The sequence below is a fragment of the Pelobates fuscus genome, chromosome 1 (assembly GCF_036172605.1).
Source record: "Pelobates fuscus isolate aPelFus1 chromosome 1, aPelFus1.pri, whole genome shotgun sequence".
Classification (NCBI taxonomy): domain Eukaryota; kingdom Metazoa; phylum Chordata; class Amphibia; order Anura; family Pelobatidae; genus Pelobates; species Pelobates fuscus.
In genome coordinates, this window is record NC_086317.1 from 444,757,253 (window position 1) to 444,774,621 (window position 17,369).

A 17,369-nucleotide genomic window follows, 5' to 3' on the forward strand; every position below is an offset into this window, starting at 1 on the left:
CAATTAAATTGTTACACTGCTTTGACCATTCATCGTTATTATTCCAACATTAAGTGCATTGATTTATCATGGGGATTAGATGCATTTGTAACTACCTCCTTTTATTTCACAATGCATTCATCTAGAAGGGACATTCCAGAGGCTAGAGTTGATTTGTAACACAGTCTATTGATAACACATTAAAATTATCCAGATAATACATTTCCAAACACAAAAATATAATGTAAGTCACATTCGAAGTTCTTGCATTTTCTTCTTCAGTGAGCTCTCGCCAAACTAAGACATAACTCAGCCGGTCATGCAGACTTAAGTAAAACTATCGTGTTAGTAACACAAACCTGTATCCTAACTCTATAGTTCATTAGTAGCTAATTAGATTTAGCCTCTTCCCCCTTCCCCTGGTTTAATAAACTAAAATAAGTGAAAAAAAAAGCATTGAGAGGAGACTTGGGGACGGGGTGTGTGTATGCGATGAGTGCCGTCCTCGTCAAATCAAATGCTTCTAATAGACAACCATTGAATTCATTGCTTTCCTATGAGCTGCATCTGGTCGCATGGCCAGGTTTCACCTGGCTGTTGCTCAGAAATAGGGATTTACCATTAGGCAGACTAGGCACCTGCCTACAGGCACCTGTTGGGGGCAACTATTTACAACAGTTATTATGTGCTTTTTTAAAGCTTAGGTTTCCTCATAAGGGGAGACAAGCACGGCTGCCATCATTAATTTTGGGGCCCCTTACACAGCTCAATGCCTGGGCCTCCAGGGCTTGCTCCTCGGGCTGCTTACAAGGCCCACCCCCAGATTCTACCCAGAGGGCCAATCCCCAAGTCCACCCACAGGGCCAACACCTGAGTCTGCCCACAGGGCCAACATCCGAGTCTGCCCACAAGGCTAGTAAAGTTGATTTAGTATGTGTATATACCCGATGCAGTATGTGTGTGTGTAGTGAATGCAAAGTGTGTTTGTGTATTGGATGCAGTGTCTATGTTTGTGTAATGGATGGATTGTGTGTTTTGTAGTGGACGCAGAGTGTGTGTTTGTGTAGTGGATGCAGTGTCTGTGTAATGGATGGAGTGTGTGTTTTTTAGTGGATGTAGTGTGTGTGTGTGTGTGTGTGTTTGTGCAGTATATGCAGAATGTGTGTTTGTGTAGTCGTGTTGGATAGAGGCTGTGGGTGGGTGAGCAGTTTTGTTAAATGTATTAATCAGCTTATCCCCTCCATCATAGGAGGGTGATTGTTTGCAAATAACCCTTTAAACTCCACATGCCTGTATGCTATACAACCATATTTCACAATCCATAGATGTAACTCTTTCCAAACCATAATCAAACACCTTCCTTTTCCCCAAATTTAAGCATTCATAGCCTAAGCCTGAAACTAAAACCTTTACTTTAATCCTAGGTTTAACTCCTCTCAAAAATAAACCCCTCTTTAACCTAAACCTCCCCCCCTTCACCCCCCCACCCCACTTATATTACTCTAATAACATCTTTCAGTATTTTTAATCCTACAGGTATCTACATAACTGCATATTATAAACCAAAGTAGGAAAGAATATGGAAAAAAAAAACAGGCTGTTTTTTCTATATCTTTACTTAATTGGATTGTAATGTATTTTATGTAGGGGTTACCCCCTTTGTAGTCTCTCCAGCCTGACACACTCTCTCTCTGAATCTCTCTGACTTTACTTCTTATTTTAGATAGCTGCGCACACTCACTATACTCAAAGATTCAACACAATACATTATATGTAGAAATATGCACACACATACATATATACATATGCTACTGAAAATGAGGACAGAAATCCCAGTGTCACTCAAAATTGTGGGATACACTGGGAGGAAGCACAAAAGTATTGTAAGTGGCCAAAAAAAAAAACACCTTAAACTTTATTCTCAATGATACAAAAAATAATGGTCCACTTAAAAAGAAAATATAAGCAGTATTAAAACAGGGGTATAAGAGGTGGCTGGTGTTCACCTCTGGACAGGTAGGGAAGAGAGTATTTACAAAGAGAGGTCTGCATCCTTAAACTAAACTCATTCAAACCTCCCCTGTACACACACTGTGTCTCAAAATACATGTGCAGTTGTCAAATGCAAACACATCATGTTTTTTTGTGGGGAGGGGCGCAGGTTGCACCTTTAACTACAAAACTGCAATGCTTTACATTGCATGATTAAAACTACAAACCCACTGCACCCAGACCACTTCATTGAGATGAAGGAAGCGATTTGGGTGTATTAAGTGGTCCTTTGTATATCTTTAACAGCGCTAAATGTATCCCATATGTAGTGAAATATGGGTAGAGCAAGGGGTCCTAGCAGTTCGCTTACTAGCTTTCTTTTGCAGCCAGTAGCAATGCACTAAAACCTCAAATGTATTCTATCATGTATAGCAGTATGTTTGAAAAATTTGAAAACCACTGCAGTTTGGAAGGGGAGGGCAGAAAGGGTGGCATTATGAACCAAAACATAATTATTCTTGAAAAACAAACAAACACAAAAACTAAGGAGATAAACGCACAGGACAACTAGTCACATAGTAACATTCATTGCATCGAACAGTTGAGTGCCTGTAGTGTTTATGGCATATTCTGAAGAATACATGTACCCAGTCTTGCTAATAAAGTTTTCTTATAAACAAGACCATAAATAGGACTGGGAGAATATGGAAATGAGCAATTGTAAAAGAACATTTGGACTGTCCAATGTTTAAAGGAATACTCCATTGACTTTAGTTTTCAACAATTAGGTATAACCCCAAAGAAAGCATGCATGTATTTTTTCTTCTTGGTTTCTTTAGGGTATATGTAAAAACAGCTTGCAAAAGCTGCAGACCTTATAAGTAGCTAAAACAGAGCTTAGTTAGTGGTATATAAGTGTGTGTGCCAGTCCTTATACGTGTATGAAAGTGTGTGTGACAGTGTGTGCCTGTGGGTGTGTGGCAGCATGCATCTGTATACTTGTGTGGCAGTGTGTATCTGCTTGTGTGGCTATGTGTATGTGTGTATGTGCATGTGTCTGCTCCCCCTGGACACCATCTATGCCACCTTCATGTAACCAAAAGGCACACACATAGGAAGTGGCTGAAGTAAAATATTTACATATACTGCAGTAGAGGTGTGCGTTTGTGTCTGTACTCTTGGGAGTATGTATATATGTGTGTATGTGTATGATTGTTTGTGTGTGTCTTGTAGCATGTCTATCTGCCTGGGAGTGTGTATCTATAGGTGGGAATTTTTTTGTGTGTGTGTGTGTGTGTGTGTGCGTGCGCGTGCGTGAGTGCATGTGTGTTTGGGAGTATGCATGTCTGTATGTGTGTCTGGGAGTAAATTATTTCTGTAATTTTTGGTGATTATATAACTGTGTGTATCTGCGCACATGAAGTCCATGAACTAATGTTGGCACCAAATTTTACATTCTAGAATCCTTCCTGGTCAGTTCAGTTGCAAAAAGGCTCCATGAATAATTGCACAAAAATAGCAATATAGCATTCAACATAACTTAATGGAATAAAAAGATGGACATCGGGGGGCGGGGCTTGGAGGCCATGCTGAACGATCGCAGGTTGCATGAGCTCCTGCTTCCAACCGACTGAGCTGCAATCTGTGTCACTCTAAAGGTGACCTACAGCCACATAAAGGCCACCAAATGCAAGTGGACAACGGGGTGCACAAATCGATACCCATTAAGCGACGTTTCCACCGGTACGCACCCGACACCCCAGCGAGGCCTACTAGCATGGCGGGCACAGGGGAGACGGCCGCTCTCCTGCCGCCAACGACGGCGATAACTTTGACCCAGAGCCCTCGTTCCCCCCCCCCATGGTCCGACGGGGGTTATCGCGGACCACCCTTTTACAATCTCCCTAACGAAGGGCACCCAAGCGACAAGATCTCCGAACCGAGAAAACGCTACTGAGGCCTACAAAATGGCGTCTAGCCCACACGCCGTAGCCATGTACAGCGCCAGTGAAGAAACCGAGCGCCGTCTCAATGGCTTATTCAGCGCTCTATGGGAGAAGCTGGAGGCACTCTTCTGGCCAGCAACACAAGGTACGCCACCAGACAGCACACCGCAGGGCTCAATAGGGGAAGCCTGAAGGACGGAAGTAATTCCCCTCCCGGACCCCACTCCCAAGACGAGCAGGCATCCACACCGGGCCGCTCCAAAGGTGGCAAAAGAGAACTCCACAGAGAGCAGACATGGCCTGAAAAAGTCCATCATGGGGCAACCAGCAAGCAAACACCATAGGCTACACCGCCTACTTACCAACTCCAGGCGCAAGCCCCGGAGAGACAAATCCTTCCGAGACAGACCCAAAATGGCGGACACAGCGGACCGACCGCGCAGCAACCCAGGCAGCCCGCGACCGAGCCAAGCAAGGAGATCTGCAACTGGGACTACCCAATACTCATACAGTCAGACAAGTAAAACATGGCGCAGGTTTACAGCGTTACAACCCAGCGAACACCTTACCTACACCTGGCATCAGGGCCGGCGCATCCATAAGGCGGCACAGGCGGCCGCCTTAGGGCGCCAGAGAAGGGGGGGCGCAAAAATCCGAATCCCCTGCCTCTGGCTGGAGACTCGGATTTTTAATCTCACCTCTCTCCCTGCAGCCAGCACACAGCAGGAGCCTGGCAGTGAAGTCAGCCGTCCTCCTCTGATGATGTCAGAAGGGGGCGGGACTTCTACTGCTCCCAGACTCCCCAGCGGTCCTGATTGCAGCTCCAGCCTCCAGCCTCCAGTGCAGCCCATCCCATCCGACCACCAGGGGTAAGGTTCTCCCTCCTGGACCAAGGTAAGTCTCTGGGAGGGGGTGGGGGAAGAACTTGTAGCATTTTTTATTTTTTTTTTAAATCAAAACGTTTTTTTTTCTTCAGCCCCTGCCACCACCATACTCCCCCTGCCCCCACCATACTCCCCCTGCCCCCCACCATACTCCCCCTGCCCCCCACCATACTCCCCCCTGCCCCCACCATACTCCCCCTGCCCCCCACCATACTCCCCCTGCCCCCCACCATACTCCCCCTGCCCCCCACCATACTCCCCCTGCCCCCACCATACTCCCCCCTGCCCCCACCATACTCCCCCCTGCCCCCACCATACTTTCCCCTGCCCCCACCATACTCCCCCTGCCCCCCACCATACTCCCCCTGCCCCCCACCATACTCCCCCTGCCCCCCACCATACTCCCCCTGCCCCCCACCATACTCTCCCTGCCCCCCACCATACTCTCCCTGCCCCCACCATACTCGCCCTGCCCCCACCATACTCTCCCTGCCCCCACCATACTCTCCCTGCCCCTACTATACTCCCCCTGCCCCTACTATACTCCCCCTGCCCCCACCATACTATCCCTGCCCCCACCATACTATCCCTGCCCCCACCATACGGCCCCTGCCCCCACCATACGGCCCCTGCCCCCACTATACTCCCCTGGCACCTCTATAGCCCCTGCCCCCTCTATACTCCCCTGCCACCTCTATAGCCCCTGCCCCACCATACTACCCCTGACACCTCTATAGCCCCTGCCCCCTCTACAGCCCCTACCCCTCCAAACTGCCCCACCATACTACCCCTGCCCCCTTTACAGACCCTCTATAGCCCCTGCCCCACCATAGTGCCTCTGCCCCCTCTACTGCCCCATGTGCCCCTCTACAGCACTTCTATTTCCCTCTATAGACCCTGCCCCCACCATACTGCCCCCTTTACAGCCCCTGCCCCCACTATACTCCCCCTGCCCCCACTATACTCCCCTGCCCCCACCATACTCCCCCTGCCCCACCATACTACCCCTGCCCCCACCATACTACCCCTGCCCCACCATACTACCCCTGCCCCACCATACTACCCCCTGCCCCACCATACTACCCCCTGCCCCCACCATACTACCCCCTGCCCCCACCATACTACCCCCTGCCCCCACCATACTCCCCCCTGCCCCACCATACTCCCCCCTGCCCCCACCATACTCCCCCCTGCCCCCACCATACTCCCCCCTGCCCTCACCATACTCCCCCCTGCCCCCACCATACTCCCCCCTGCCCCCACCATACTCCCCCCTGCCCCCACCATACTCCCCCTGCCCCCACCATACTCCCCCTGCCCCCACCATACTCCCCCCTGCCCCCACCATACTACCCCTGCCACCTCTATAGCCCCTGCCCCACCATACTACCCCTGCCACCTCTATAGCCCCTGCCCCATCATACTACCCCTGCCCCCTTTACAGCCCCTCAATAGCCCCTGCCCCCTCTACTGCCCCATGTGCCCCTCTACAGCACTTCTATTTCCCTCTACAGCCCCTGCCCCCTGCCTCTGCCCCCCTTTCACACGCCTCTACTGCCCCTGTCTCCCACCTCTACTTCCTCTACCCGCCTCAACAGCCCCTGTCCCCCCTCTACTTCCCATTTACCCCCTACCATACTGTCCCTGTGACACCACTTTATTGCCTCAGTGTCCCTCGTTACAGCCTGTGCCCACACCATACTGCCCCTGTGTCCCCCTCTACTGCCCCTGTGTCCCCCCTCTACTGCCCATTTCCAACCACATTGCCCCTTTGCTCCCACCACAGCCCCTATACTCCCTTCTACAGCCTCTAACTCCCTTACTTCACATCCCTTCCACTCCCTTTTACCCCATAGCTCCAGTACAGCCCCTATTCCCTTAGCACAGTCCTTACCCCCACTACAGCCCCTCTCCCCCAAATTGCTGCCCATATCCCCCACACGACAGCCCCTGTTCCCACTTGCAGCCATCAACCTACTTCAGTCCCTAACCCCCTACTACAGCCCCAATTCCCCACTACATTTCCTAAGCCCCCAACTACAGCCCCTAACTCTCAACTACAGCCCCTAACTCTCAACTACAGCCCCTGTCCCCCTACTACAGCCCTTAACTCCTTAATTAGAGCCCCTATTACCCCACTAAAACTCACTACCACCCCCCCCCCACCCCCCACCCAAGATTAGGTTCTGGATCTGCCCCTGCTCTGTATACCTGTCTGCATGTCTCTGTATGACTGTCTGTCTGTGTCTGTATGTCTCTATATGACTGTGTCCGTGTGTTTCTGAATGTCCCTGTATGCCTGTATGTCGCTGTATGACTGTATCCATATGTCTCTGTATGCCTTGTTCTGTATATCTTTGTGTGACTGTCTGTGTATATATGTCTCTGTATGCATTGTTCGTTATGTCTCTGTATGCCTGCATCTTCATGTCTCTGTATGTCTGTGTTTGTATAACTGTGTTTTTATTTATCTATATGCCAGTGTCTGTATGACTGTATGTCTGTGTACCTGTATGTGTTGATTGTATGACTGTGTGCCTGTATGGCTGTGTTTGTTTGATTGTGTGCCTGCATATTTCTGTGACTATGTGCCTGTATGTGTGTGTGTAGCTATATATCTATGTCTATATGGCTTGGGAGGGAAAAGTTACACAAAGGAGCCTGAGGGGAAGAGGGACACACAAAAAACAGGCTGAGGGGAGAGACCCACAGAAAAGGGCTGTGGGAAAGAGACACACAAAGGGGCTGGGGGGGGGGGGGAAGGAGATACACATGGGGGTTGTAAGAGACATACAAGGGGGTGTAAGACACACTAAAGGGGGGTACAATACACTACATGGGGATTTCAAAAGGCTGGATATGAGACACCGCTAAAGATACATCTTATTTGTGTGTGGGGGGGCGGCAAAATTCATCTTCGCCTGTGTAGCCAAAAATCCTTGCACCGGCCCTGCCTGGCATGTTGCCATGTCTGGACTGCAGGCTCTCTGGACACTGACTGCATCATGGGGCGATGACCTACCCCGAACAGGCAAGGGCTGACCAGGCTCCAGGTCCCCCCCTTCTCAGCAAATAACCACCATAGGGGCTGCTGATATTCTCTTTATATTGTTATTTTCTCTCTATTTCTCATCTATAATTATTATTCTTCTCGGTGTAAGCATGGGTAACAGAACAGGCATGTAATGCAAGTCTTACAGATATTAGTTTTGTTTAGTAAGAATCTACTATGTATTGCCAACTTAGCCCATAGCTAGCTTAGCGTGTCCTAACAAACATTCGTTTAACTCAAAACACGCTTGGTTACCCTAGCATATTAGGTTTATATACGTCCAAATCAGCCTGTAGTTCGTTCTGTTTGTATGTTCTCTTAAAACTGCACCTGACTCTAGCGATCTAGTAATCAGTTACCCTAAACGCTAACACGTATACGCTAGTAAAGAGTACCGTTATCCAGTTAATTTTCTTTTACTATTATTTAACAATCTATGTACACTCTCAAGAACAAGTCATGTTCCCAGCATATGTTTCCTCTATATCTGTTTCTCCATGACATGTGTAATAAGCTACCATATTTAAAATCAAATGTGATCCTGAACTACTGTTTTCAAATAATATAAAAATGTGCCTGTATATCAAATACCATAACATGTCATACCAGTGTTACCTACTATACCGGAATGCACAACCAAAATAAAGAATTAAAAAAAAAAAAGATGGACATCTGGATGAAAAGTATCCTTATAGTGCAGATTTATTACAATATTGTGAACATGGCATCCTAAATAGAGGGGGGACAAAAAAACAAAAAACGAACTAAATGAAACTGGGAACTGAATGCGTTTCACGTCACTACTTTGTTGAGAAAGTGACCAGTAGTGATGTGAAACGCATTCAGTTTATATGGTTCACAATATTGTAATTGTAGCGGAGTAGAGGTATGATCCAAGGTATCTCCACTGGTAGACAGGAACAGCAATCCAAAACAAAGGACCCGACAGGTAGCGTAGTTACAATCCCTTCCCTCCAAGAACTAGACGACACATAGCTTGGAGGTCAACTGTCAGCTTTATTCACACATTGGCTTTTATGTCTTTTCCCATGCAAGGGAGGTAACTTAAAGTATCCAATCACATCGTGGTCACCTCCTCTCCCTCTCCTCCCCTTAGATTAGCAGTTAAACTCATTAGTGAGAACAGAGTTTTCCCCAGTTTCTGGATGTCCCCTAAATACAGGGGGTACGGTGACAAATAAGGGGTCCCCTGGTAGGTCTGTTCTGGGTGAGAAACATACTCAAAATTCACCCAGATCAGACCAGGGGTTCGGGAGTTACAGACAGTTAAAGTTTTGACCGACCGCAGGGATTCGGTAACCGAAAACAGCTCCATGGATTCTGGCCCTGCGGTCGGTCTATTTCAGTGAATAAAAAGTACCGAACATTTTAGCAATCCGGCTCTAATTCTGCGTTCGGATGAATCCCCTAATCTGGGGGATTCATCCTACCGAATGGTGGACCGTTCGGTAGTTTGAATCGTACGTTTCTGGGGTCCTGGAGGTCTGAGCGGTGTCTGGGTAGTCGAGCATCCAATTTTAGTTCCAGACGCTCGACGACCAAACACCGCTGTTCGGGAGTTAAGATGGCCGCCGCCACGTGTGTGTTATGCGAACGGCGGCCACCCACGAACCCAATTACGGATCGTTGCAACATTGTTGCCTTCCATTAAGGGGAGGCACACGACCACAGCAGGGTGGTCTTTCATTCGGTACTTTAATTGGTTCCCGAACCGGCTAGGAGTTTCTGGTTCGGGGACCGATTATATTAACATGCCGTTCAAATACAATGTAACCTTCAGTGACATGCAGTTCAAATACAATATAACATTTCGGGTAACAGTCTCTTGTGGCTGCTTCTGCCACAGTAATAAATCTGCACCACAAGGATACTCGTTCTCCGGATATCTTCTTTTTATTCCATTAAATTCTTTTGAGTGTGGTACTGCTATTTACCATTGCTGCCAGCACCAAGAACTTGGAACACATTTCCTGCCATGGTGGAGAGAGCATTTTGTTTCCTGCTGTTTTTGTGACATTTCGTATACTTATTTTCATTAGTTTTTATCAACAAATTGAATTTGCTTTTTTTTTTTTCTTTTGCCCTTATATGTAGTAGCGGCACATCCCTCTCCCATGAATATTTCTGTTTATGCCAAATGATACGGACCCTCCATGAGGTCTATTTCCAAAACCAGGTATTTTAGACAACTGACATAGGAATTGGCCATTTTAGGACAATAATGGCCAAAATAAAAAAAAAATAACTCAGCTGCTTTTCCAGCTTGCCTAATTAGTGTAAAGTTTGCACTTATTTTGGGGCGAAGTCTCCAGAATTCCTTCTTTAGTCAATCACCCTATAAGAAACTGCAGTGTACTCTAATTATGTGGTACAGGCAGCGGTGGTTAGACTTTGTTAAAGTGACTAGTGGACTATTTTCCCATGGTTCTCAGCAAGTCTTAAGGCTATGCATCATGGGTAATGTGGCTAACCAGAGCATATTGGAAACTGTAGTCCACAATAACTGCAGTGGCAAAGGTTAGCAAAAAGTCAACATCAAGGGTAGACAACTGCATGATATATAAAGGAATCCTTCTACTAGTATGAAGGGGTGATTCTGCATAAAATTAATCTCAATGTTTCATTTATCATCTGGCACTTTGTGGGTTAATGAATCTTCTCATTAAGTAACATGAAACACCTTGTTAAATCTCTATTTGTCATTGTGCTAATTTTAAAGACATCACAGCATATGTCCCGGAGAGCCGGTGCTTTACGGCACTTAGCGTTTAAGCCAGGGCTGTCCACCCTGCGGCCCCCCGGATGTTGCTGAACTACAACTCCCATGATTCCCTGGTTATCTGTTTCATTGAAAGAATCATGGGAGTTGTAGTTCAGCAACATCTGGGGGGCCGCAGGTTGGACAGCCCTGGTTTAAGCAATACATCATATCTACAGCTTTGTATAGCTTGTATACAGCTTGTAATGAATGGACATTAATATCACAGGTGGCCAAGGTGCAGTCTCAATTGCAACAAATGGCAGGAATCTTCAGCCTTACATTCACCTACTGAACATGGTTAGCAATGGCTGAGTATATGATTAATTTGCTATTTCCAGTAAATTAATTCTAGCTTTATATTTTATGTGGTGCAATTCCTGCTAATCTGACTATACAAATTAGTTATAATATGAATTAGACTAAAAAACACAACTCAAACACAATAAGCATGAATACAGATCCAGGAAAAAGTTCAGACAGAAACAGAAAAGGAGAAAATAGAAGGGAGGAATGGGGGAAGGGGAGAAGGGGTTTCCACCTCCTGACATTAATACAATTAGGATTATTTCTTCACATAAAAATCTCAACAAAGTAGTAGTAATAATAATAATAATAATATAATAATAATACTGCACTCAGAAAAACTTGGTGAAAACATTTTTTGTAGAACAAATTTTCTTATAGTGCAGATGTATTTACATAATTAGAACAAGGCATGCCCGACATGATAAGTGGGGTGCATCCAAAAAGGGGGGGAAGAAACCCCCAAAAATATAAAACTTAATGAAAATGGGAAGTGGACACATTTCATGTCACTACTTGACACTTTCTCAGCATAGTCCCACAGGACTGATTCAGCTGTCTGCAAAAGGTTTGAGACATCCCAGAAACCACGAAAAGACTCCAAGCCACAAGCAGTAGATGTTCCTGAAGAACCAATGGATGCAGTCTGCCCCGCAAATCTGTTAGAAGAAGCAGGAATGACGGGAGTAGGAGTGGAGGTCGTAGATCCTGATACCATGGTTGGCTTTACCAAATGGCTGTAATCAGCTGTAAGCCAGCTGAAGAATTGAAGGGTTTGATGATGCAAACCAAGCCAAAATTCAGATGTCCCCAAAAATGTCTAACTTTGGAAAAAACGATGCAACACAACTGAAATTTCTAGCCATGCACAAGCCAAATATATAACAAAGATCAGCTACACCCAGGAGTGATCCTGTGAGGGTGAGGATCACCCAGGTGCTCTGTAAAAAGTACTCCTAGTGGAGATAAGTCTGATAGCCACTAGAAACATGTTTTCGAACACATATAAAAATTTAAATAATAATTTTATACTTTTAGAGAAGATCGTGTTTGGCTAATTCAATCATATTGAAAATCAGGCAAATCACTTTTATAAGTATTTGCGTCATTATTAATTACAAGTCTTTGTTCTTCAAGTCAATAATAAAACAATACAAGGGATATGTACCCTGACATAATGAGCTTAAACACGATCTGTGTGTAGCTATCGTTCTCATTTCCCTGCCATGAAGGTTTCTTGACCTTGCGTTTAGTGCAATGAGAAAGCACAGCGACTACTTTTCGACTACGCTTTCAGGATCATTTGTAAGACAATGAAGCATAAAGGAACACAGCAGTAATCTGTGCATTGAGGAGGCTGTGCTACCCATGTATTAGCAGTGTGTGTGTAAATATTGGGATTAGTTTTCTCTATTGGGAGCATTTCCTTATTTTTTCATTTTCCTTTTTCCAACTTCTTGGACATACTACACTATACACATATTGTATGACTCAGTTCTTTCCCTTTTTATGTATTTTAACATCTTCATGTTGGAGTTTTAAAGGTATACCACCTTGCCCCAACAGTGTGTATTATATGAATGGCATCACTTCAAAAGTAATTTACATTTTATTTGAAATGCATCAACAACAGAATCTGTTCAACCCTTGGGGGTAACAGGTTCAAATCCTGGCAGGGTTGACTCAGCCCTTCATCCTTCCGAGGTAGATGATATGATTACCATTAAATTGGGTAATAGTAACATGCCCTGGATGTTGGGTAAAAGTAACATCCTCAGGACATACTTGGAAACCAGAGTAATCTGAATGTACCTTTCCTGATTAAATACTTTGTTATTGTTAAAATGTGCCTGCTTTACTTTAAACAGATATCCAAGAGAGCAGGATTCCCATCTTCTGTGCAAAGGACACAAAGAAATATGCAGGTTATAATATATCTCTCCCTGTATCTGAAGCACTTGAGCAGCTACTATGTAGGTGTGAGCCAGAGGCGTAACTAGAAACCACGGGGCCCCTCTGCGAAAATTGGCCCGATTTCAAATGGCCAAACAGGGAAACCATGAGCAAAGTATAAAAACGCAAGTGTATACTTTCAGAAAAAAAAGATAAAAACTTGTAAAGTAGATATCAAGTATCCCTGCATTATTTTCGTCAGGGTCTGATATATTAGCGTATAAACAGAGACTCATTTTCTGCCACCAAAAATATTAATAGTAGTTGTTAAATTCACTGTATAAAGGGCATTGGCAAGGAAGATGATGGCCTATGTAGGAATAATACATACCAAAAATATCAAGAGTAAGGGGAAAAAAGACAATACCTACCTACATGCATTTTCACTGAGTACTCTGGTTAAAATCAATCATCTTTACATTATAAGGGCTCTGTAAGTCAGAAATATGCCTCCCAGTAGAGGTTCCCAACGTCGTCTTCAAGAAACGTTACCGTTTTGGAAGGTTGTTTCACTGGGGATTGTCGTGTGTTTTGGAGACTGGGTTGGAAACTCTTTGCTCTACAGCAGTTGTAGGCAACCTTTGGCACTACAGATGTTGTGGACTTCATCTCACATAAAAGTCTAAGAGCCATAATGTTGCCTCCTTTTGCTCCTCAGAATGCTCAGAACACTCCATCCTCTACAGCTGCTAAAACGCAGTCCTTTGCTTCCTCGGCCTCCTGAACTCCTGTTTAGTAAAATAGAAGTCATGCTTGAGAAATATTGAGTGGAATCCTGGTAGAAAAAAAATCCAAATGTTGCTCTGTCAGGTAAAGAGTGTTTTCACATCGTAGATTTTCAACCAGTAGCAAAATACCAGCAACTCTCTATTTCATTCAGAGTCATGTGGAAGACTCTTGGATATATCCCAAAAATAGTCAACTGACATGTTTTTCAAACGAATATAAATGAAAGGGACAGTGTGTATTTTTTTTAAAAACTAGTTACCTGTTGCCAAACCATGGGTATTGACTTGTTCCCCCCTAGCTGTAGTAAGAATATGATTCCCATAATTCACAGAGAGCTATAACTTGGCAGGGCATACACATATATATCGTAGGCTCAGCCATCTGGCAACGATGAATATTTAATCAATTAGTATTTCAGATTTCTATTTCCTTTTATTCGATTCACATTGTCAGCAGCCTCTACTGCTAAATAATCCTTACGTCGTCTCATTTATTAAGGATTCTGTAACATCCAGAAAAAACAACAAAAATGACAGAAATTATTTAAAACGACAGCAACACAAATACTGCTACTTCTGATGTAGCTCATGCATTTTCTAGCATTTGGTAATTAAACAGCCTGACTGATACATACAATGAAACAGTAAGGAGAGTCGAGAATTGACTTGCAAAATTACGACAAATAAAGCAAAGTATTTCCTCTGATGCTTTGCCAGCATTCTGGGAGATGTAGTCCTCATTAGCTGGAGTGCCAAAGGTTGCCTACCTCTGATTTAGAGGTTATTCTTTCGTATCCATATCGTTAATGTGCGTGCAGAAATGATCAAAAGAGATAGTGCCTTTCTGACCTGCTAAAGAATGCATTCGATATTATATCTCTAGATAAAAAAAGACGTAATATCAATTACCTAAAAGCCACAGCAAGTCTAAATTAAACTAAAACAAAATGATTAAAGTATGCTTATGAATTCCTTAAAATTACTTGTTGCAATAATTTAATTGCATAACTAAGCATTCCCATTTGTAATGGAAAAGAAAATGAACATTAATATAATTCTGCTTCTGTTCACTTTGTAGACTTATATCTAATATTGCACCATTACCAACCACTCAATGAATGCTATTTAAGTGCAAATTCAATTATCTTTCTAAATCAACCAGTAGATGGCACTGTACTAACAGTATGAAAATCATGGTAGTTCCTCATTCTGATCAACTATTTCATTGGTGGTAGAACAACCTTAACTCAGGGCTATCAAAGGGACTCTGCAATTATTTTTGTCAAGTAATATATAGTAATAGTCAACCTTAATATCCATTGCATTGTTTTAATTGTTACAGGATACTGGGTTAATTTGGCTAAATTACTGCTCATGAATTCAGGCCTCCAGACCTCTCAATGGTATTGATTATAAATTTATTCTCACAGTGCTTAATAAATAGCTTAATAACGAGATTATAACAAGTTTATAACTTATACCGTTAACCTACAGCAGGAAATATCTGTAGAGTCACACGGATTGTTATAAATTGAAAAAAAAGCAAAAATGAGGACAGAATTTCATGACAGAATTTCACTTTTTTTTTAATGCCTCAATTTAATATTGGTGTATATGTTTTTCAAATGATTCAATATTTTTAAATAAACTTTTAAAATGAATTCATATTATGATAAAAAAAACTTTAATATGTTTTTTTTTTAAATAAAATGCTATATTTTTATATATGATATATTTTTTGATACTTTAATATTTTCTTTTTAAATCGTTTAAAAAAAGCTTATACAAAAATATTAAATCGAGGCCTTTTTCACTAGTCGATGCTACAGTTTTACTGATGTATAAACTTGTTAAGATGTTAAAGGAACACTATATCGTTAGGGATACAAATGTATACTTATAACATTATAGAGCCACAGACACTGTTTAGGTGATTAGTCCCCTTTGCAAGGAGTTAAAAAGTTGAGTTTATTACCTTTTCTCTCTCGTGGTGCCTGTCTCCGAGCTCCATGGCTCCTCCTCTTTAGCTGAGATCACTGACATTATGCTCTCAGCCAATCCTTTGCTATCCTGTAGGAAAGCATTAGGAGGCTAATGCAAATTACCTAGGAGACCATCTGATTGCAATAATGGAGTTTGCTCCACCATTTTGGCAGAAGTACCACTAGTGGCTCTCAATATGACATCCACCAAAGGCAGGGTAACCCTAGAATAAAAACATTGCCTTTCTTGCATAACAATGTTCTTTTAATTAGAATTGACAGGTACACCAGTTATTACCTAGAATTTGTAATTCCATTCACAGTTCCCCAGAATTCCCAGTGTAGTGAACAGACCACCAAAATAATTTTTAACTGAACAGTTTAAAACCTTTGGAAGATAAAACAAAATTTGAGATAATTGTATCTGATACTGAATCGTATTTGTTAGCTTTTTAGTTAATCTGGGGACATGACAACAATTTAAAGGAGAACAGAAATGAGATCCTGAGTTCAGCCTTCGCTCCATGCTTGATGGTATCTGATGGACTGTATAAAGCACTGCAGGTTTAGTCCACCATCCCAATAATGGGTACGCTCATGCTATGATTCCTTATCCATTAAAAACAGCGCCCAATTAAATAGAGCTCATCAGCTCCATCTCCCCCAACTTTCTAAAAGTTTAAAAAAGTGTTTGTAGATCAGACTGGAACACAAATACATTGCAAAGATTCTTCTATAAAGGATGCAAGGTAGTATTAGTATTCCCTGCGTGGCAGATATACTTTGTGGTAACTGTGTTTATGGACTTGTAACATAATCAAATTCAGGCAGCATGTTTAGGAATATGCATTCCCCAAAAATGACATCTCTCAGTTCGAAATTCTGGAATTGTCCATCAGCCCTGCATTGCATCACACTCCCTTTAACCCCTTAAGGACACATAACATGTGTGACACGTCATGATCCCCTTTTATTCCAGAAGTTTGGTCCTTAAGGGGTTAAGCTGTAACTGTACTAATTACTATAGTGTCCCTTTAAATTATAGGCCAAAATAGCTGAATTTTGACAAATTCACATTAATAACTCCGTTCTCTTATTTTTTTCAGATTGAGTATTCTGACCTAATATTCACAGTTCCCTTGCATTTCATGTTTAGTGAATAATCTCTTAAAGACTGCGTGGTTTAAGTAATTCTCACTGTTTTACATATTTTTGTTAATTGAAACTGTAAAAACCTGGGAAAACAAAAGAACAATATCTGCTACTGAATAGGAGAAATTTGTGTAGAGCGAAATTCATATTACTCTAACACAATAGTAGTATGTGATGCTGACGTCTGCTACTATAAAACCATTATTAGTTTTATATCGTGCTGGGCCTTTTATATGCCATGATTGTACTATACCAAACATTCTAAAATGAATCTCTAGAAAAGCAACAGTCATTGTGTATTTATGAATAGATTGAATTTGACAGAACATTTTAAGTGATTGGCTATGAATCATAAAATTTCATTTTCTAAATGAATAACTATGGGACACACATTTGGTGGTGATGCAGTTGATCTTTTAGTGATGCAGTTGAGCACTCGGAATCTCGGAAATGTCCGAGATTTTAAAAAATAGTTCCGGGTTGTAAGACGCATGCGCGCGGCAGACGCGCATGCATAAACATTAAAGACCGTAGCCTGGAAGGGACAAAAAACATAGGGCGGAAATCGCCTGAACATCTGGCATATATAAAGAAATAAAAACTAGTGTGGTGCCAC